This window comes from Lemur catta, chromosome 12 (genome assembly GCF_020740605.2).
Source record: "Lemur catta isolate mLemCat1 chromosome 12, mLemCat1.pri, whole genome shotgun sequence".
In the NCBI taxonomy this organism is placed as follows: Eukaryota; Metazoa; Chordata; class Mammalia; order Primates; family Lemuridae; genus Lemur; species Lemur catta.
Window position 1 is genome coordinate 62,592,820 of NC_059139.1, and position 25,113 is coordinate 62,617,932.

At 33.0% G+C, this 25,113-nt stretch overlaps 1 long non-coding RNA gene across 1 annotated transcript in view; it reads right to left on the reverse strand.

Annotated features, from left to right (window-relative positions):
* Positions 1-2,216: 2,216 nt before the first annotated feature.
* The window catches only part of LOC123648056, a 57,792-nt gene continuing 34,895 nt past the window's right edge, over positions 2,217-25,113 (reverse strand). The window contains exon 4 of the long non-coding RNA XR_006738468.1: positions 2,217-2,247. This is a non-coding gene — a long non-coding RNA (uncharacterized LOC123648056). The remainder of the gene's footprint in view (positions 2,248-25,113) is intronic.

Sequence of the window (25,113 nt, forward strand, 5' to 3'; positions counted from 1 at the left end):
AATTCACACCTAACGATGTGGTGCGCACTGTCTGGGTGATGGGCACACTTGCTGGGTGGTGCAAAGGTAATTTATGTAACCAAAGCATTTGTACCCCCATAATACTCTGAAATAAAATTAATAATAAGATAAATAAAATAAAATAAATAAAAATTTAAAAACACTAAAAAAAAAAGACAATAAAGTGACATCTTTAAAGTACTGAAAGAAAAAACAAACCAAAAACACATTCTACACCTAGAAAAAAACATCTTTAAAAAATGAAGGTAAGGCGGGGTACAGTGACTCATGCCTGTAATCCTAGCATTTTGGAAGGCCAAGGTTGGGGGATTGCTTGAGGCCAGGTATTCAAGACCATCCTGAGCAAGAGCAACACCCCATCTCTACAAAAAAACAGAAAAATTAGCCAGCCATAGTGGTGCACACCTGTAGTCCCAGCTACTCAGGAGGCTGAGGCAGGAGGATCGCTTGAGCCCAGGAGTATGAGGTTGCAGTGAGCTATGATGACACCACTACACCCTAGCCTGGGTGACAGAATGAGACTCTGCCTCAAACAAACAACAAAAAAAGGCAAAATAAAGACCCTTTCCAGGCAGATAAATACTGAGAGAAATGGATGGTATCAGACTGGCACTATAAGAAATGTTAAAGTAAGTTTTTGCAGGGGAAGATAGAAATTATACCAGAGGGAAATGTAACTCCACACAAAGGCGTGAAAATGGTAAATATGGGACTAAAAATAATAATATTTTTTCTCACATTTTAGTCTCCTTAAAAGATATCTGATTAAGGCAAAAGCAATTACAATGTATTGTAGGCTTTTATGATATAATAAAAAATATATATTTGGTCTTTGCCCTCAGTTCCTAAGACAGAGCCCCTAAAACCTTTGTAACTAGAGGTGCTAGGAGAATCTTTTGTTCTAATATTTGATCTTTTACTCCAGTTTCCTGACACAGAGCTCCTAAGACTTTCATAATTTCCTGAGTGATACAGCATCTGACACAAAACCCCTAAATCTATTGGAATTTCCTGAGTTATAGGAACAACTTTTGCCCTAATGAGGCAATTCTTGGTGGGCTCCTGGATAGCCATGGGTTGGGGGTGGTTGCCAGGGGAACCAACCATGTGATTAGAGGGTTGGAACTTTTAGCCTCATCCCCCAACCTCCAGGGAGTGGAGAAGGGCTAAAGGTCCAGCTGATCACCCATGGCCAGTGATTTAACCAGTCACACCTACATAGCGAAGCCTCCATAAAAATCTCTGAACTATGGGAATCAGAGAGCTTCTGAACTACTGAACATATGGAGGTGCCTGGAGAGTGGTATGCCCTGAGATGCTGTGGAAGTTCTGTGCCTCATTGTACACACCCTGTCCTTGGCTTCTCTTCCATCTAACTGTTCTTCTGTATCCTTCGTAATATCCTTCATAATAAATGGGCAAATGAAAATAAAGTGTTTCCTTGAGTTCTGGGAGCCATTCTAACAAGTTAATCAAACCCATGGATGGGGTCATGGGAACCATCAATTTATAGCTGGTTGGTCAGAAGTACAGATCACAACCTGGGACTCATGAGTGGCATCAGAAGCGGGGTACAGTCCTGTGGGACTGAACCCTTAACCTATGAGATTAACTGTTATCTTCAGGTAGATAGTGTCAGAATTGAGTTAAATTATAAAACATCCAGTTGGTGTCTGGTGAAGAATTACTTGTTGTGTGGGGAAAATCCCACACACACGTTGTGGTGACCAGAGCTGAAGTATTCAGTATTTTGTTGAATGTATGAGAGAAGGAAAAAACAGTTTGTTTTTTCTTTTACAGGTTCACAAAATATGAAGTAAAATGTATGGTAACAGCACTATTGTAAGGTTCTTATCCTATATGTAAAGTGGTATAATATTATTTAAAGGTATAGACTATGATAAGTTAAAGATGTATATTTTAAACCCCAGAGCTAAACTAAAACAAAGAGATATATAGCTAATAAGTCAAAAGAAGAGGAGACAAATAGGAAAAAAATAGCAAGATGGTAGATTTAAATTCAACCATATTAATAATAACATTACAGACTGCCAGACTGGATTTAAAATGAAGGAAAAACAAAAAGAAAAGGACATACCAGGCATGGTGGCACATGTGTAGTCCCAGCTATGCGGGAGGCTGAGGTAGGAGGATCACTTGAGCCCAGAGGATCCCTTGTGCTCAGGAGTTCAAGTCCAGCCTGGGCAACGTAGTTAGACCCCATCTCTAAAAAAAAAAGAGAGAGAGAGAGAGAGAGAAACAATTTTAAATATAAAGACATAAATAGGTTAAAAGTAAAAAAGTGCAAAGTAGATATGCCATATAAACACTAATCAAAAGAAAGTTGGAGAGTCTATATTGAAATCAGATGAGTTAGACTTCAGATCAAGGAATATTACCAGGGATCAAAAGGAACATTTAATAATGATAAAGGAGTTACCACATCAGGAACACAAAACAATCCTAAATATATGTCCACTTAATAACAGAACTTTGAAATACGCAGAGCTAAATTAATAGATCTGGAAAAAGAAGTAGACAACTCTGCAATTATATCTAGAGATTTGAACACTTCTTTTTCAGTCACTGAATAGAACAAATACACAGGAAATCATTAAGGCTTATCAACACTATCAACCAACTTGACCTAATTAACATGTATAAAATGGTACAACCAACAACAGCAGAATATATATTCTTTTCAAGTATACATGAAATATACAACAAAATGGATCATATATTGGGCCATTTAAAAAGTCTCAATAAATTTAAAAGGATTGATATGCAAAGTAAGTTCTCTGGCCACCATAGCATTAAAACTAGAAATCAATAACAATAAAATATCTGGAATACTTCGAATATTTGAAAATTGAACAACACATTTCTAAATAACCAATGGGTCAAAAAAGAAATTGTAAGAGAAATTAGAAAATATTTTCAACTGAATGAAAATGAAAACACATCATGTCAATATTGGTTGGATGCAGCTAACTCAGTACTTACGGGGAAATTTATAGCTTTAAGTGCTTATATTAGAAAAAATTACTCAATGATCTAAGCTTCCATATTAAGAAACAAGAAAAAAAAGAGAAAATTAAACCTTAAATTTGCAGATGGGTAGAAAAAATAAATATAAGAGTAGAAAGCAGTAAAATATAGAAGGAGGACTAACAATCGAGAAAAATCAATGAAATAAAAAGCTGGGTCTTTAAAAAAATTTATAAAATTGATAAACTAGCTACACCAGTCAGGAAAAAAAAAAAAACAGATTCCTGCATGAAGGCTATGGGAGGAAAAAAAAGAAAGAAAGAAAAAAAAATGACAGAGGATACAAATTACCAGTAATAGAAATGGAAGATGTGATATCACAATAGATACTATGGACATTAAAGCAACAATAATGAGAGGAAATTATGAATTATTTTATGCCATTAAGTTTGACTACTGAGATGAAATTAACAAATTCCCTGAAAGACACAAATTACTAAGTAGTCCTATATTGTTTTTACACTTTTCATCAAAGAAAACTTCAGGTTCACATGGCTTCACTGACAAATTCTTCCAAACATCTAAGGTATAAATAATACCAACTCTACATAAACTGTTTCAGGAAATGTAAATAAACACCCCAGAACTCATTCCATAAAGACAGATGATGATATTGCAAAAAAACACAAATCAATATCCATCATAAATGAGACACAAAAATAGAATTAATTTAATATAATTTTAGTAAATTGAATCCCATAATGTATAAAAAGGATAATAGTGGAGTTTATCCCACAAATACAAGGTGTTACATTCAAATATCATTAGTATAATTGATCATATTAAAAAAATAACACACCACACTCAAAAGGTAATCTCAAAAGATATAGAAAAAGCATTTTTTAGATGTAAAATTTAACTTTTGAAAAATCAATGTAATTAATTGATGCTAACAAAATATATAACATATATTTTTTTAAAAGCTGGGAAAAGTCTATACACACACACATACACACACGATCATCTCAAAAGATGCAGAGAAAGCATTTGACAAAATTCAACACCCATTCACAATAAACTCTCAATAAATTAGGAATAAAAAAGAACTTCAAAAATAAAAAACCTACAACTAATGTAATATATATGGAAAAAGATTAAATGCTTTCCCCCTAAGACTGGAACAAAGCAAGGACACATGCTCTAACCACTTCTATTCAACATTGTACTTCTAGTCCTAGGAAAAAAAATAATAATAACAGGCATATAGATTGGAAAGGAAAAAAATAAAACTGTACTTTTGATAGCTGACATGATTATTTATGATTATTCCTATGTAAGGAATCCACAAAAAAGCAAAACAAAATAACAAAAACCTATCAGAACTAATAAATGCGTTAAGTAAGGTCAAACAATTCAAAGTCTATATGCAAAAATCACTTGTATTTCTATGTTCTGACAACAAACGACTGGAAATTACAATTCAAAAAGCCATTTACAATAGCAATGAAAAACTGGAAATAATTGGGAATAAGTTTAACAAAATATGTGCAAGATCTGTACAATGGAAACTATAAAACACTGCTGATAAAAATTAAAGAAGACCTACATACATGAAGAAATGTACTATGTTTATGGATCAGAAGATCCAATACTTTTTAAGATGTCAATTCTCCCCTAATTAATCTATAGATGCGACACAATTCCAATCAAAATCCAAGTAAGCCTTTTTCTAGAAATTGGCATGCTTATTCTAATTTAAATAAAAATACAAAATACCTAATATATCTAAAATTACTTTTTTTAATCTTTAATTTTAAAAGGAATTTTCAAAATTTTTAAATAAGTTTTGAAAAAGAAAGAAGACTTATGCTATCTGATTTCAGGACTTATTCTTAAGCTATCATAATCAAGTTAGTGTGATATTGGCTTAAAGAAAGACATATAGATTAATGGTACAGATTGAATTGTGAATATACCTATGATAAACTGATTTTCAACAAATGCACCAGGTTAATGTAGTAGTTAACAAAAAGAGCAAGAACAAGTAAATATCCACCTGCCAAAAAATGAAATTCTACCCTTACTTCACACTTTATATAAAAAATTAACTCAAAATGGATCATAGGCTTAAATGTAAGAGCAAAAACTATAAAACTTCTAGAAGAAAACATATGAGAAAATCTTTGTGACCTGGAGCTCTAGTGATAGGACACAAAAGCCATAAACCATAAAAACAAAAAAATCAGTAAATTGGCCTTCATCAAAGTCAAATCTTTTGCTTTTCAAAAAACTTTTGAGAAAATGAAAAGTTAAACCACAGACGGGGAGAAAAATATTTGCAAAAGGTGTATCTGATAAATAACTTGTATCCACAATACATAACAGCATTTACAACTCAAAAATAAGAAAATAACTCAATTTTTTAAAATAGACAAAAGCTTTAAACAGGTCATTCTCCAAAAAAAAAAACAAAATATACACATGGAAAATAAGCATATGAAAAAATGCTCAATGTCATTAGTCACTAGGAATATGCAAATTAAAACCACAATGAGATATAACTAGATATAATGTATTCACTAGAGTGACTAAAATAAAATATTAACACCACCAAATAATAACATGACTGTGGGGCAGTTGAACTTTCATACATTGCTGACAAAAATGTAAAATTATACAATCACTTTGAAAAAAAATTTGAATTATATATTTTAAATTAGTGAATTTAATTTCATATAATTTATACCTCAATAAAGCTGATTTTTAAAAATGAATTTGACAAAACATCTTTAAATTAGTAAAATAAAATTCTGATAATATCTTATAGTGGTTTAACATTTTTGAAATACTAGCTAATTTTTCCCCCAATTGTTCTTAGACTCTTCATCCATTCAACCAGGAGATATACTTAATTTGCCTCAGAAAAGTAATGACAGCAGAAAATAGAAGTAAGGAGGCTTTTTCCTGACCTATGAATTTCAAAATCCTTGGTCTTAACAACAGTAGTAAGGACTCATAACAAGTTTACCAGAGCCAGGCAGGTGAATAACATAAAACGAATGGGAATGTAGGAACTGGAGTGAGCACTCTTGACTTTACTTTGGCTTCACTGGGTTCTATAAGAAGCCACTATGCAGCTCCAGCTGATTCCTACCATATGGAAATGTGGGTCTAGTGTTGCCAAATTGTTTTTCCTCCAAAAAAGGTTTTTGGAGATTCAGATTTTTATGTGAATTTTCCCATTTTTTAAAATATTGTCCAAAGAAAAGCACTTCTGTGGGTTAAATTCAGTCCATGTATTTGTAATATCTGGCACAGAAGACAAATTTAACCAAACACCTTTGGAACAAAAAGGCTTTCTCACCCTCCTGACTTGAAAATACCCTGGAATAGGGAGAAAAAGAGTTAAAGGAACAATGGAACATTGTTCTTGCAGCAGAATGGAGAAAAATCTTTTTCCATCCCACCCACTCTCCCTTATTATCTTCCTTCCTCTCATGTTTCCTCCCCAAACATCTACCCTCTTTTGCCACCTTTTCTGCCCTCCTCTTTTGCTTTGTCTGTTATAAATTGTTTTTTACTTGCATACCACCCTCAAAGAATTCTTTTCCTATGAATCAGTATCCTCAGTAAAAGAAAAGTACTCCACTGAGAAATTGTTAAGAGTAGATCTGAAATTCCTTTATATGCCAAGGAGAACACCAACATCATCATCAACAGTATCAAGTACTCATCATGAAGGCAACAGAATGAGACAAAGAATCATAATGCCATTCCCTTTCACCTCCTACATCAGGAATTTTGAATGCTTTAGAACTTCATCTGCTTAATTTTCTTCTCTTCCTTCTCCAGAATATATCTTTAAAATACAATGAACATCTTTGACTTCTATCCTCACATTCCATTAAAAAAAATTATAACACATTCACTAAAGTACATTTGCTAAAATTCTAAGCCTGACATCCCCTTTTTAAAATTAAGTTGATCCTGGTATTTGTTCAAGTTAAAATAAATGAAAACTGTCAAGCAGCCCCATCAGGCTTATAAAGGATTGTTTGTGTATATATACCTCTCCCCAACCCTCACCAAATGACACTGGGTTTGGCATTCAACTGGGTTCTTTGAAGAATAATTTCTAATACATTAGCAACAGCCAACATAACAATGGCTATTAATTTCAGTTGAGTACCTCTCAAAATACCACACCCCAGATGGTCAAATTACTCATTTTTAAATCCCTCCATATAAGATTACAGGTAGAACATGTTCTCTGTAATTCACAGTGAGTTCTGGAAAAGTAAAGTGTAGAACAAAATTTTAGTAAAAACTTATAGTGAAATTCACAGGTTTATCCACTAGTCCTAGAGAGCAAAGAAAAATTTTTAAAAAATGTTTATTTTTTTAAATATCAAGCATATTAAAAAGTGATGAGGCATTAATATTTATTAAACTATATGATGACCTATAAGATACCCAGTCTTAAATAATTCACTCCATTTTATTAAATTTATTCTATTATTTTGGTAACTACATTTAATTATAATTATAATCATAATCATAAATTCAAGACTTAGAAGAAGAATAGAAGTTAATTCTACAAATTAAAAGTAAAAAAATCTAGCGCAGATGATCAAATGGAATCCCTCATTTGGATCATTCAGCTCATGTAACTCAAGAGTTTTCCCCATCACTCTTTCCAGTTTTTAAATCTAAGTCCAGCTCAGAGAAGACTTGTATAGTCAAACTATGCCATCCACATTTGGCTTTTCCATGGCACCCTCTCCCCTTTTTTAGCACCCTTTCCTAAGATCCTCATACTTCTACTTCACTTCCCAATGACCATCCCACACCTAAATTCATCTGAGCCTTGCCCTCATCAGGCCAATGCTCCATCCAGTCGACTTGATTCTAAGTCCTGTCTACCTGCCATCAAAATGTTATCTATTTCATGTTCTACTCTTATTCTGCTAAACAAATTCGATATTCTGGCAGGAACCTTTGTTACAGCTCCTACATAATTTGCATTTAATAGAATGAACCAATGGATAATTCTTCAACCCAAAATAATATGTAACAGGGATACTTTGGCTCACTGGTACAGATAATTTGTGGAAAAGCTCATTTTTGGCACTCTCTAAATTACAGCTATGCATCAACAATGGGGGTATATATTGAGAAATGTGTTGTTAAGGTAATTTCATCGTTGTGTGAACATCACAGAGTATATTTACACAAACCTGGAAGGTATTATATAATCTACTACACTTCTAGACTATATGGTACACCCTATTGCTCCTAAGCTAAATACCTGCACAGCATGTGACTGTACTGAATACTGCAGTCAACTGTAACATAATGGTCAGTATTTGTATATCTGAACATACCTAAACATAGAAAAGGTATAGAAAACTATGATATTACAATCTCATGGGACCACTGTCATATATCCTGTCTGTCATTGACTGAAACATCATTTTGCGGGGCATGGCTGCACTTTATGAAAGCAAATTATACTCTGTATACATAGAACCTAGTCATAGGAAAAACTACATCTCAATAAACAATCACAGTATTACAGAATCTCAGTGCCTAGGAAAAAGCCATGGAGTTTATCTAGTTTTTAAGTTTTCTTAGGCCAGAAACCACATCTTATTCATCTTCCACAGCAGCTAGCACATGCCTTGCACACAGTTCAAGAAATACATGCTGAATCCAGAAATACCTGAACCTCCATCTGACACATTAACCTCCTCTACATCTTTCTCTATTTCATCTTTCCACTTCCTCACACCCACATTCCCTGCCTGTTATTGTATGCACAACCAGCAGTAGTAATTCCAAGACCAAAGGCTACTAATGTCAATGCAAAAGCGTAACTGTATATATTTGTTTCTCTTGAACCCTCACCAAAACTGTGCCTCCACTGACATATATTTAACAGAAAATATGATAAGTGCAAAGTATATACAACTGTTTATGTATGTCTGTATTAGCATCACAACATATCTGCCAATAGTAAAGGGATAGGTCCAAATTTTGGTTAGCAGCCTAATCTGGCTTAAAACAAAATAAATCTCCCTAAAGCATTTCCATTCTGAAATAACCCATAGCCACAAATGGTAAATATTTACAGAACAAAAATCTAGAACAATAGTAATAGCAGCAAAATTTTCTGCCTTTTATTTTTACTAAGTTGGTGTTACCTTAATGAAATATGACATTGCTATCAGCATAATACAATAAAAATATGAGAGTACCCAATATATAAAGAAAATATGAAAATCCCAAATGATGACAGCAAAAATAAAAATTATGCTTTCCCTTTTCCTTTCATGTGCCTTTTGTGTTAGCTCAAGAGCATATGACCTGGTTATCTACATACTATAATAAAAATAAAAATTGGTTGCCAGTGTGCCTAGATGGAGGCTTTAAAACATAACTAAATAGAATTATATTTCTATGATCCATAAAAGACCCATTACACAGAACTCAGTTCTCATTTCTCTATGTTAGAAGCTCTACAAAATGCAGCTAACCAAGAGAAAAATATCTAAATAACTCTCAGAAGTAGCATACAAATATATTACATCTCTGTTGAAATCTCAAATCTTACATTATCTAAAGATTTGAGTCACCTTTAAAACAGAATTTATTAAAAATTCTAAACTCATATTGTGTTTATCTTTTCTGTAAGTGGATATATTACTCCTAGTAACAAGTTTGTATCTGATGTTACTCATATAAATAAAAGCATATAGTCATTTTAGGGATTAATAGAAAAACAGACATCTGCATGGAACATTTCCCTCATTAGATATTATCATGCTAGCATATTTTTCCTATTTCTGATTGTACTAAAAAATAAAATGAGCTGATTTTTACCCTTAAGTTTCTCTATAATGTATATTGCCAATAATGCGAATACTTTAATTGCACATTAGAAGAATCTCATTTTCCTCTAAAAATTGCTATAGAAATTAGCCCCAAAGAGACCTCATAACACATACAAAAATCAAGATATGACTATGTTGAATTGGCATACTAGTTACCACTTATACCAAATTTTACTTTAAATATTACTTTAAAACTAAAAGCTATCTTTTTGAAAATCAGGTGAGATTACATGGGTTATTAGAATGTTATTTGGCATTTTCCTGAATAAGTGCCAAAATCAATGAATTAGGCAAGAATCAATTAGCAAAAAACTGTACACTGATCAGCTAACTTAACAACTAGCCAAACTGTATATTCAAAACGCAATCCGTTCTTTGTCCAAAAGTCACATTCAGGGCTGGTGGGAGTACAATTTGGTAGGAAGGCAATTTGTTAGAAGGCAATTTGGTAATATATACAGTGTTAATGGCTGTTCTCTGACCAGTAATTCTACTCCTACAAATTATCCTAAGGAAATAATCAGAAATGCTAAGTTTCTACATATAAGTGTGTACATTCCAACATCATTTATTAGAGAAGAAGGAAAAAATTCAAATATCAAAAAAAGCTTAGTTTTAAAAATGAATGCTATTCACCCATTCATATCATAATATGAATAGACTATAATAATCTAATGAAATTATTAGCACATTTACATAAAATACACCAAAATATATCCAATGATTACTTTTGGTTTCAGGTGATATTTATATATCTTTTGCATGTTTTTAGGAGCTAATACCAGTGTTCAAGAATATTTGAATTTTCTACATCAAACTAGTATGAATAAAGTTTTTTGTTGGAAGCCACTGCACTGATAGTCATAAAATATTTCACGTGCACCATGAAGAAAGAACTGCTGGTCATAAATCAATGACTATAATCACCAGGCTCCTTTTGAAGCACCATGAACAGTGGTATAGTACCCCTGTTAATATCTATCAAAAATCAAATTAGTAGAGCATTCATGTTAATAGTTTGTATTTCCATCAAAGGTGAACTGATTTAACAAATTTAATAGCTGCATCTCTCACTAGGGATAGTTAGTACAACTAAACTTCTTGAAAAGGGATAGAAACCAATATTCATTGATTATATAACAGGCATAATCCTTTACTTATTTCATTTAATCTTTGCAACACTATACATTATGTATTATTATTCCCATTTTTCAGAAGAGGGAACTGAAGCTCAGAGAGGTTAGGTAACTTATCTAAGTTCACAAAACTAGTAAATAGTGATGCTGGAATTTGAACACAGTTTTTCCTTATGCAGAACCACTAATGATATTAATGAAGAAAATTAAACTAATAACTGTAATGATGGGATTGTTCACCTTGTACATGTTAATAGACTTGAAAATATTTCAACTGTAAAGCACCAAATAATTTTCAAAAAGGTAATCACTAATTTATTGATTGCTAATAGTTTTTAGCAGATTCCACATATTGAAGTCAAGAGAAAGATAGCTAAATGTTTTAACAAATGTTCAGCAAGATAATATAAATTGTGCCAGGAAATAGTAGGTGTTCAATAAATACTTGTTATTGAACCAAATTGACCTGAGATTGATGAAAATAAATAAATAAATAAATAAATATCTCCTTGTCACTCTCCAAAAGCTACATAAACATACTCTCACTGTAGATATAAAAAATTAAATTTACTAAATGACAAAATAAGGCAGTCCCTGGGTTACGGATGAGATACGTCCCTAAAGATGTCTTTAGGTCAGATTTTCTTCTGTAACTCAGATCCCTGATGAACAGTGCATGTATAGTAATAATAATAACAATACTATAATGGTGCATATGTGGCAATAATACAGTGTAATATTGTAATAATAATAATAACAACAATAATACCCCTGGACTGTAATAGTAAGTTACAGAAACTATGGTGCTCTTTCTTTTAATTCAGACAAACAGAACATGAAAACAAACTCATACAAAAGGTTTAGACAGGAGAAATTTCAAAACAGAATATTAAAGATTACCACTAACCTAATGTTGCATGAATGATAGGATAGTAAGAATGTTACAGTTATTTTGATCTTCTAACCAAATCATTAATAACCTTTCCATTTCAATAATTAATATACTACACTGCTTAGTAATAGCTGATGCTTTCATTGGAGCACTGCCTTTCACATGTTCCACTATTCTCACTTCATCCTTTATAATTGTTGTGATAGTTGAGCAACGGAAGCCTAGTGTTTTCCCAGTGAATAATGGCATCTGGCCTTTCTCTGAATACTTAATTATTTCTACTTTTGTTTCCATTGTAATCACCTTTCTCTTTGTGCAAGCTCACCTGGACTTGCAGTGGACTTTCACTTTGGAGGCATGGTCATAAGGATAAACACAGACTCAAAACTGAATTAAAAAGTTAAGACGCAAGTGATGCTGTGCATAAGTGACCATATAAACAATCAGAATAGCCGCTACCATAAAGATGCTGCCCCAACAAACCACTTACGTCATGTGGGTTTGTTTACATGCACAGAAGAAACTAGTTTCTGTACTATTAATTTAATTATTTGACTATAAATTGTCTTTATGGGAAACCTTGGGAGCCCATTTTTAAGTGTCGTCCATAACCCAGGAACTGCCTGTATATAATCAACATTTTAGACAACTGTGATCATTAGGTAGAAAATGCGTGTTGGAGAGGAGATAATCACATATATACAGAGTAAGCAGAAAGCACACACACACAGAGTGGTGCATTTAGTCCCTACACAAATAGACGCCTCTGAAAATCTAACAATTAAAATTCTAATCTGAACATTACTTCCTTTTAAACAAAGCATTCCAGGGATTTCTTGAAATTTCTTATTTTGGATAAAACTATTTGAAATCATAGCACCTAATCATTTAAATAATCTGTTAAAATGCTGTTGACCAAGCCAAAAGTAAATGTCTATGATTTTGATTCATAAAAATGATCTGAATAATTTTTCCTATTTTTATCAATTTATAAAACCTACACCACCTACATCATTAAGATGATTAAACCAAGTTAAGGCCCATGTGTCTTGTAAATTTACAAAGTTCATTTGTCATCTTTTAGGATTAAAAAAAAAATTACCAAAGTTCAAAAAACTTTGGTGCTGCCAAATGCACCAAGAGTCAACTTTTCTTTGCTATTATAGACAAGAGAGTTTAAACTGCTATAATCAAGGAATAAATTGGGACTAAAAACAATACAGTATTGACCCAACCAAAATGCACAGATATTGATATTATTAGAGAAATAGTCTGAAATCTGCCACATATAAAGTAAACTAGAGTTTTTTTCTGAATAACAAAGATATTAACTATTTTTTCTGCCAATAAAACTATGTTGATCTTTAGCAGATAGAGATTAGTTCTCGAAAATATTATCTAAAATTTTACTAAAAATATGTACAGTTCAGTCTTAACTATTTCACAGGCAGTGCCAACCCAAGGGAAAATATTAAATATACAGAGGTTTCTTTGGAACCCTCCCATTACCATCACTAGTATATCTTTAGTTATACTCCCAACACACTTTTTCCTACTCCAGGTTCTAACCTTGATTTCAATTATTATTAACAGTTAAATTAACTGATGTTAGTATCCCCTTTCCCTTACACCGGAGATATTTGAGGTTTTATGGTATACTCCTAAATATGTATACTAAGTAGATGAGTATGTTTAAATATATATATTGAACAATGTTACACACACAAACCAAAACCCCTTTTGAGATGCAAAAGAATTGAGACTATCTGGTGGAATAACAGACTCTGGGTATGTTGATATTTCTGAAAAGCAGACCTTGCTTAGCCATTATTCAAATTTAAACTCTGTCACTCCATGGATAACCATCTATTCATGGATAATTGAGAAATTAATTAGCACCCCCCCAAAGATCATTTGCACAGTTTATTTTGAGTTTAAATAAAACTAGCTTATAAAAAATCAGTATCCTTTATGTCTTATGTATAAGAAATTATAAAGTACAGAATTTACATTAATAAACAGCTAAAAATATATGAAAATTATATTAATATTACCTGAAATTATTAACCAAAACAGAATTATAAATAAGATGGAAAGGATTAATAAAATCTGTTGACTTAAACTTATAACACAAAACTTATCTCCTCTGATGGTTCAATAATTATATTTTTCAGGTAATTTTTATGCAAAATTGTCAATCTTATCACATTTATAACTCAAAGAAGATTTGTAAAAATACATCAAATTTTAACCAGTTCAGAGAGTGAAAAAGGCTTAAAAAAATAATTGTATAGTAATTCTGAAAACATGTCAATAATTTGTCAAAGCAAGCATAATGCCTAGAACACTACAAGTACTCAATAATATTAAACTGAAGATTCATCCTTCAGTAAGCCAAAATTACTTTTTAAGAATGTCTTAGTCCAATCAGGCTGCTATAACAGCATACAGACTAGATGGTTTATAAACAACAAATGTATTTCTCACAGTTCTGGAGGCTAACAAGTCTATGATCAAGGAGCTAGCAGATTCTGTGGCTGGTAAGGGCCTGCTTCCTGATTTATAGATGGCTGTCTTCTCACTGTGTCCTCACATGGCAGAGGGGGCAAAGCAGTTCTCTGGGGTCTCTTTTATAAGGCCACTAATCCCATTCATGAGCGCTCCATCCTCGTGATCTAATCACCTACTACAGGCCACACCAGGTTTCAACATGTGAATTTTGGGAGAACATAAACATTCAATCTGTAACAAAGATGATTTCCCATCCTGAAAATGTTAGTGTGTGTATGCCCGTGTGAATTTTTCTGGAATGAAGATCAATATCTTTCATCACAGACTCAAAAGTCTCTATGACACCAAAAAGTTAAAAGCTACAGATCTAGGCAAAATATGGACATGCTGAATGTAGGCTGTGTCTTTCAAACACACAGTAGATAGCACCTCTAAAAATAGTTCAGAAGAGGAAAGTCAACTCTAGGAGAAAAAGATAGGGATTTTGTTGCTTTTTTCACCTGTTTATTTACCACCTTTGATGTTTTGCCTATGTTAACCAAAATTAATAGGTTACTACAATTCTTCATTTACCTTTAATGGCACAAACGCAGCCACTGAAACAATTATAGTACAGCACACTTTAGAAAGGAACACTACCTGTATCAAGTTAAAGTACCTATGGCAGGATGAACAAATATTTTACTCAATAATTCTCTTTGAAATCCAGAGTTTAGCCTATTAAAGATTTCTCACATTGACCTCTGTAATCCTCACTTGCTACAACTTAGTAAAATAGTTGCTAAACCTTTCATGATAAAGCTAGATTTCACGTTAGTTTCCCTTTTCAGTATAACCTAATTTTCTTCTTTTAATTTTGAGCACAACTATTTTGTAGGTGAACACCATACAGCCCTGCCCCACTAAGCTCACTGTATGTGCCTCATGCCAACTGTAACTAAAATGCTATAATTCCACATCATTACATTAAGCAATAGCCAAGCTTCAGATGTTAAACTGCCTGATTACTAAAATCACATTAGCTTACTACTAGTGGTTTAGTCACTGTATCAACTATTGGTATTAAATCTTTGAATGCAATGAAAGTTAACAATGCTATTTTTATGTTGTGCCAAAAAAAATCATTCAGTCTGTTTTCTCTTTTTGATTACAGTTCATTTAAGGGAAAAATGTTGCTGTATGGTTTGACAATGTTTTATGTGTCTTTGGCTGATAGAACACACAAAACGTTTGAATAGGCCCATTTATTTGAGCAGACGTATTAAATAATACTTTAAATGTGAACATGCATGTCATAAATTTTGTAGTCTCTTTAAAGTAGGATAAATCTGGTATTTAAAGTAGTCTTTGTTCAAAGCCATTTTTTTTCTAACAGTCATAAAGGGACTCTGATTTGTGCTGCATGAACAATGCCAGCATCATCATTTTAATGTTATCCATATGGGCTTCTAATAATAGATAAGAGTCTACATTTGTATTATATGTCTTAGAGACATTTAAAATCTAGATAAGGAAAGGCTGATTTCATTGGCCCCATAGTTAAAGGAAAGCAGACCCTAATTAAAAGAATTCTGTTCTGAATTAACTAGTTTGACGTGTGCTAATTGACAGTTCCTGTGAAATGGTTCTAATTAAAGTCAATATGTCTTTTTCAATTAAAAGGAAATTAAGAATATACTAATATACATTAACAACTTAATCTGCCTTCAATATCCCATACATCAGCTGCTTTTCCCCCCTAACGTTACTGGAGAACCATCTGACATGAATCATCTACTGTTTGCTTATGGTATCTCATTATTACTTCACACGAGCACAGCAGTAGTAGATATCCCCTTGAGGAAGAAGATAACCTGCACATGCTTTGATTTTCTGAGCTCCTAACTCTTAGTTCATTAAATATAAACCCACCTTGTTGAATTTAAAAAATGGACATTTCTTAATAAGAATTTTTGCTAACTGAAAACAAAGACAAGTGTTCTCAATTAGTTGGTCTTTTTATGATAGGCCTTAGAGGTAATTGCATTCTGCTGGAAAGAAGGCTGGACTATGTTTTCATCATTTGGGTTGATTCAAAGCAAAGCTTGATTTGAGCAACATACAACAAAAACATCTTTCAAATCATGTTTTGTTTCCCAAGTGAAACTTTGGGGAAATCTCAGGTGGGAATACTTTGCATTGTATATACAACAGGAAAATAGAAAGTAGAATTGCTTAAATGCCAGCACCAACAGAAGGCTCGTCTCATTCAATGAAAATGTAACATTAGAGAAGCTGTTTATAGCAACATAATTAAATATTCAAATGTACATTACCAAAGCTATGGTGTTAGCAATTTTAGTTTTAGAGAAAGTAATATTAAATTGAAACATCAATACTAATGTACACAGCATTAACATCACAGGGAGAACTATGAAAAAGATTAAAACTATTTGTTTCTTAGTAGATGATTATAATTGAGACATTTTAATTATAATAAAAAGAATTTTTAAAGAAAATTTTTATACCATCAAGATATCATACGCAGTTTTTTAATAGTATATAGCTAATATTTTGATAGGCATTCCATCACAACCCCCTTTTTCCAGAGTGTAAAATTCAACACAAAATGTAGCTACTTATATAAATAGGAAATTATTTTACTAACTTTCACCAAAACCAGCTTATTCATGTTTAATACAGATCAGGAGAAAAAGTAAACAAGTCACTTCCACTTTCCCACTTCTATTCACTTACATTTTTAAAAGATAAAATTTGCTATCACCTGTAGCATTCTGAGTATCTTTTGGAGGGATGGAAGGACAGCCAGGCAACTAACCAACCCAAAATCTCTCATTGAAAGCATTTTTTCTCCAAATGTACTCTATTATTCTTTTCTGAGTAGTTACCAAAAACTTTAAAGAAAATCATCTTAAGTGGAACTCTAAAAGCAGCTGAAGTCTGGTGAATTTCCAGAATGAGTAAATGCATATTAATTCACTTTCAATAAAGCACCTCTTTATAATTATAAATATGATCAGACTCAACAGTTAAAATGTAGCACTGTGTATTACCATGTGGAGCCCCTAGTTTGATTTCCAATCCTAGGATCTTGCTCCTCGAGCTGGCATAGACTGGAAATGCTGCAGTAACAGCATGTACTCAGCTTTTTGAAATGGGAAAGAAGCCAATGCAGCAAGTTTTCTGCCCAATTAAAGAGCATTGTCTATAGCAGCCCTACACAACATAAGGCCTGCAGACTGAACACAGCCATGAAGCAATTGTTCATGACCCACCCACAGATTTGGGAAGGGGGAGCAAGTAGAAAGACAGACAATATGGCACCCATGTCAGCAACAAGAGATAAGACTGTTCCACAGACTTCACCTCTCACATTACAATGACAATGCTAACCTCAGGATGGCAATCAATGTGATCTGTCCATCCTTCCAACAAAGGCATTCACCATACCAATGCTGCACTAGTATAAGAATTTCCTAAAGGGCAGTTTTATATATATTGAACTGAAAAGAGGAAAACTGTAGCATTCATCTGAGAATTTATACTCTTTGAGCAGTCAATAGATACTTACTGATGATTCTCATGGTTTACATTTTCTTATAGAAACTTGTTTTCATTTGTCTCCTGCTCCTGTCATTCAAGTGTCAATGGGTGACTATATAACTTACTGTTCAACTGGAACATTTTTAGGAATGAACATGGAAGAAAGTAATGTCATGGAAGATGGTAGAATAGGATGAGTCCCTCCACCAAAAAAAAACCACTGAGCTGGCAAAAAGTATCAGAATCAACTATTTCAGAACTCTGGAGTCTAGCTGAATATCTGCAGTGTCCAGGGGACAGCTTCATGAAGAAAGACACTGGAAAATTTTGGTAAATTTCAGTGTTATACAGAGCAACTACTATCCTTAAGCTCTACAGAAAGCAGCCAAAGGGACAATGGCCTGTATTCCTGCTACAATTTGCTGGTGCCATGGTAGACAATGAGAACCTTCTGCTCCAAAAACTGGAGTTCTGTGTTTTGATCTGTCTGGCAGTTGACTGAGGGGCTGAGACAGAGGCTGGTCATTTGTTTAACACTTATTAGCTGAAGCAGATTTCCTGGTATCAGTTGAAGAAAGTTAAAGAGATAGAACATATTTTATTTTCCTTCTCTTATTGGATGCAGGCATTTAAGGAAAATTCTATCAGTTCAGTGGCTGACCATGCAGATAACAAAATATAGACTTCAGCAACCACACATGACAAGGAATAGAGTCTTTGCAAAACAATTTGGAAAAGTCACTAAACAAATGAACAACTACAGCCTTCATCACAAAACAACAGCAATTCTTGCTTCAGAGGGTAAACTGATTTCCAGAAGTGGACAATATAGTATTGAAAATGTCCAGTTCTCCATAAAAAAATTGTAAAGCACACAAAAAGATAGGAAAGTATGACCCATTCACAGGAAAAAAAAATTGACAGAAATTATTCCTGAGGAAGCCCAGACATGGAACTTACTAAACAAACATTTTAAATTAATTGTCTTTAATATACTCAAAGAGCTAAAGAAAACCATGGATAAATAACTAAATTAAATTAGGCAAACTATGTATAAATAAAGAATATCAACAAGGATATAAAGGATATAAAAAGGATAGAATTTTTTTTTAAAAAATTAACATAGTAGAAATACAGGAGCTGAAAAGTATAAGAGATGAAATTAAAAATTCACAAGAGAGGTTTCATAGCTAATATGTGCAGACAAAATAAAGAATCATCAAACTTGATGATAGGGTAATGGTAATTAACCAGTCTGATGAGCAGAAAGATAATGAATGAAGAAAAGTGAAGAGCCTAATGGATCTATGGAACACCATCAAGCATACCAATATACACATTATGGAAGTTACAGAAAGAGAAGAGAAAGAGAGATGGCAGAAAAAATATTTGAAGAAATATTATACAAAACTACCCAAATTTAATAAAAGACAGGAATCTAAATCCAGGAATCTCAACAAACTCCAAGCAGGACAAACTCAGAGATATCCACACCAAGACACATAAATAATTAAACTGTTGAAAATCAAAGAGAAAATCTTGAAAGCAGCAAGAAAGAAAGGATTCCTCACATACAAGATAGCTTCAATAAGATTAACAGCCTATTTCTCATGAGAATCTATGAGGGCCAAAAGGCAGTAGAATGAAACATTTAAAACACAGAAAGGAAAAAAATGCCAATGAGGAATTTATATATGGCAAAACAATTCTTCAAAAGTGAAGAAGAAATTAAGATATTGCCAGATAAACAAGAGCTAAGGGAATTCATTGCTAGTTGACCTGCTCTATAAGAAATGCTAAAGGGAGTTCTTCAGGATTTGTATGGAGTTACTAAAAAGTAACTTAAAGTCATACAAAGAAATAAAAATCACTAGTAAAAGTAAACGTACAGGTAAATATAAAACCTAGTATTAATATATTTAGACTATCTATTTCTCCCTTCAGTTCTGTAACTCTTATTTTTATTTCTTGTATTATTTAAAAGACAAATGAATAAAGTAATAATTATAAATCTATGTTAATAGGTACATAATGTATAAAGATTCAATCTATGACAATAACAACACAAAGGGAAGGACAAAGTTGGATAGAAGCAGAATTAATGTATGCTACTGAAGCTAAGTTGATTATCAATTCAAACTAGGAATTGTTATCAAGGATCAAAGTAGATTGTTATAAACTTAGAATGTAACTGTAATCCCCATAGTAACCACTAAGGAAATAATTTAAAATATACTGAAAAGGAAGAGGGAATCAAAATGGTATACTGTAAAAAATTCAATCAAACACAAAGGAGGAAATACTGGAGGAGTTGAGGAACAAAAAAGATATGACACAAAAAACAAATAGCACAATGGCAAAAATAAGTCCTTCATTATCAGTAAGCACTTTAAATTATAAATGGATCAAACTCACCAATTAATAAACAGAGACTGGCAGAACAAATTTTTAAAAAGCATAATATAGCTATATGCTGCTTATGAGAGACTAATTTTAGACCCAAAGAGCCAGGCTGGCTATACTAATATCAGATAAAATCAATCTTTACATCAAAAACTGTTGCAAGAAACAAATAAATACATTGTATAACGATAAAAGATCAATTCATCAAGACAATATAACATACAAAAATATACACACCAAACAATAGAGCCTCAAAATGTATAAACCAAACAGTGACAGAACTGAAGAGAAAAATAGTCTAGAATAATAGTTGGAAACTTCAATAGCCCACTTTCAATAATGAATAGAACACATAGAAAATCAATAAGGAAATAGAGGACTTGAACAATACTATAAACCAACAAGACCAACCACAAATATATATAATACTCTACTCACAAATAGCAGAATATATATTCTTCTCAAGTTCACATGAAACATTCTCCAGAATAAACCATATGATAGGCCATAACATAATTCTTAATAAATCTTAAAATATTTATTAAATCATACAAAGTATCTTCTCCAACCACAGTAGAATAAAGTTAGAAATCAATAACAGAAAGAAAACCAGAAATTTCTCAAATACACAGAAATTAAATAACAGTCTTAACCAATAAGTCAAGGAAGAAGTCACTAGGAAAATTAGAAAATACTTTCAGATAAATACAGATGAAAATACAACATATCTAAATTTAGGGGGCCAGGCACAGGGGCATGCACCTATAATTCCAGCTATTCAGGAGGCTGAAGTGGGAGGATCATCTGAGCTCACGAGTTTGAGACCAGCTTGGGCAATGTAGCAAGACCTCTGTTTTCAAAAAAAAAACAAAAACATAGATATAGCAAAAGCAGTGTTCAAAGGTAAATTTATAGTTGTAAATACCTACATTTTTTTAAAGAAAAATCTCAAATTAACACCCTAACTTTATACCTTAAGGCAGCAGTCCCCAACCTTTTTGGCACGAGGAACCAGTTTCATAGAAGACAATTTTTCCCCTGACGGGGGCATGGTGGGGTGGGGGTTTAGGCAGAGCTCAGGCAGTGATGCGAGTGATGGGGGGGCGGCTGTAAATACAGATGAAGCTTTGCTCCCTCACCTGCCACTCACCTCCTGCTGTGTCATCCCCCCACCCCTGCATTCCTAAGTTTCATGGAAGACAATTTTTTTCACAGACCCAGAGTAGGGAGGGTGGGTGGGGGAATGGAGCTCACTAGCCCTGTCCCTAACAGGCCATGGACCAATACTGGGGTTGGGACTGCAGCTTTAAGGAACTAGAAAAAGAAGTCCAAACTAAACCCAAAGTCAGCAAAAGGAAGGAACTAATAAAAATTAGAGCAAAGATACATAAAATAGAGGAGAAAATCAACAAAACCATATATGGTTCTTTGAAAAAAATCCACCATAATGGTTAATTTTTTGTGTAATTTGACTGAGCTAAGGGATATCCAGATAGCTAGTAAAACATTATTTCTGGCTGTGTCTGTGAGGGTATTTCCAGGCAATGTTAGCATTTTAATCAGTAGACTGAGTAAAGAAGATCTCCCCTCACCAATGTGGGTATCATCTAATCTATTAAAGGTCCAAATTGAACAAACAAGTGGAAGAAGAACAAATGTTCCCTCTCTCTTCTAGAGGTAGGATGTCCATCTTCTGCCCTTGGACATTAGAGCTCCTGGTTCTCAGGCCTTCAAACTCCAAGACTTACACTCGTGACCTCCCCAATTCTCAGGCCTTCAGCCTCAGACTTGGAGTTACGCTATCAGCTTCCTGGGTTCTCAGGCAGGCCCTCAGAGTCTTAACTGAATTATACTACTGGCTTTCCTGGTTCTCCAGCTTGCAGACAGTACTGGGAATTCTTGGCTTCCATAATCACATGAGCCAATTCCCATAATAAATATATGTATACACACACACACACACATTTCTCCTATCAGTTCTGCTTCTCTGGAGAACCTTGACTAACACATGAACTAAATCAATAAATCTTTAGCTACACTGATTAAGAAAAAGAGAGATGAAAGTAGCTAAAATCAGACAAAAATGCAGAGACATTATGACCTTTACATAAACTAAAATGGTTATAAGAGAATACTATGAACAATTGTACACCAACAAATTAAATAATCTAGATGAAATGGACAAATTCCTAAGAACACATAAATTACCAAAACTGACTTAAGAAGTAGAAAATCTTAATAGGAGTGATCAGTAATCAAAAACCTTCCAGAAAAGAAAAATCCAGAACCATATGGCTTCAGTGGTGAATTCCACCAAAATTCAAAGAAGAATTAACACCATTCTTTCTCAAACTCTTCCAGTAAAACAGTAGAGGGAACACTTCCTGACATATTTTGTGAGGTCAGCATTGCTCCAATACCAAAGCTAGACAAAGACATCAGAAGAAAACTATAAATCAATATCTATTATTAACATAGATGCAAAATTCCTCGACAAAATACCAGCAAACCAAATCCAACAGCACATTGTAAAAAATTATATACCATGACCAAAGGGGATGTAATTCAGGAACACAAGTGTATGTTGAACATACAGAAATAAAATCAATGTAATACATTAATAGAATGCAAGAAAAAACTACATGATCATCTCAATACATGCAGAAGGAGCATTTGACAAAATTCTATATCCTTTCATGATAAAAACATAAACTAGGGAAGAAAAGAACTTCCTTAATATGATAGCATTTATGAAAAACCCACAGCTAACATCATGTTCAATGGTGAAAGAATGGAAACTTTTCCCCTAAGGTCAGGAATAAGACATGATGCCTCTTCAACCATTGCTATTTGACATTGTACTGGAGGTTCTAGCCAAAGAATTACCCAAGAAAAAGAAACAAAAGGCATCCAAATTGATGACACCTTTTAGAAGTACAAAGAAGTTAAAACTATCTTATCTTTATTTGCAGATGACATAATTCTATATATACAAAATCCCATAGAATCCACAAAAAAAAAAAAAAACCTACTAGCACTTATAAATGAATTCAGCAAAGTTTCAGGGTACAAGAATTAGTTGTGTTTCTATATAGCAGCAGTGAACAATCCGGCAAAGAAATTAAGAAAACAATTCCATTTACAATAGCATCCAAAAGAATAAAATATCTAAAAATAAATTTAACCAAGGAGGTGAAAGACATATACAACTGAAAACTACAAAACATTGCTGAAATAAATCTTAAAAGACCTAAATAAATGGAAATGCTTCCCACGTTCATGATTTAGAAGACTTAGTATTGTTCACATGACAATCTTCCCCAAAGAAATCTATAGTTCCTCAAATTCATGTGGAACCATAAGGGACCCCGAATAACCAAAACAATATTTAAAAAGTAAAACACCGTTGGAAGACTCACACTTCCCAATTTCAAAACTTACTACAAAGCTGAAGTAACCAAAACAGTATGGTATTGGTATAATAATACATATATAGAACAATAGAATAGAACTGAGAGTCCAGAAATACGGTCAACTGATTTTCAACAAAGGTGCCAAGATCATCCAACAGGAACAAATGGAAAACCACATACAAAATAAGAAAGTTGAATCACTACCTTATACAAAAATTAACTCAAAATGGATCAAAGACCTAAATATAAAAGCTACTATTATAAAACTATTAGAAGAAATCATAGGGTTAAATCTTCATGACCTCAGATTTGGTAATAGATTCTTAGATTTATACAAAAACATAAGCAATAAAAGTAAAAATAGATATTCTGGACTTCATAAAAATTAAATTATTTTGTGCATCAAAGAATATTACAAAGAATGTGAAGGGACAATCCACAGAATGGGAGAAAATTTTTTCAAATCACATATCAGATAAGGGATTAATATCCAGAATGTATAAAGAATCATTACAACTCTACAACACATCGTCAAACAACTCAAATTTTAAAATGGGCAAAGACCTTGATTAGACACTTATCCAAAAGAGATACACAAATGATCAAGAAGCACATGAAAAGATGTTCAACATCATTGATCACAAAGGAATGGACAATGAGATACCATTTCACACCCATTAGAATAGCTTTGATCAAAAAAATAAAAAATAATAAATGTTGGCTAGGGCATATAGAAATAGGAATCCTGAAACATTACTGGTGGGCATGTAAATGGTACATCTTCTCTGAAAAACAGTTTGGCTGTTCCTCAAAAAGTTAAACACAGAATTACTGTATGATCCAGAAATTCTGCTCCTAGGTATATACTCAAGAGAAATGAAAACATGTCCACACAGAAACTTGTACACAAATGTTTATAGCAGTATTATTCATAATAGCAAAAACGTGGAAACAGTTCAAATCCCCATTAACGGACAAATGTATAAACAAATTGTTGTAAGGGTTTATGAGTATGTGTCTATCGAAAACATTATGCTAAGTGAAAGAAAGCAGACACAAAAGGTCACATATTGTATGGTTCCTTTTAAATGATATATCCAGAATAAGCCAATCCATAGCACAGAAAGCAGATTAGTAGTGACCAAAAGAAAATTCCTTCCAAACAACAAAAATTCCAAGATAGAATCAGCATTTATTATATGAAAACTAGTCTAACCAAGTAACTATTTACATGCTTTGGTATGGTTTTCTTTGATCTTTTCAAACATCATGCATTTTGCAAACAGTGATATTGTACTTCCATGGATTTAAGC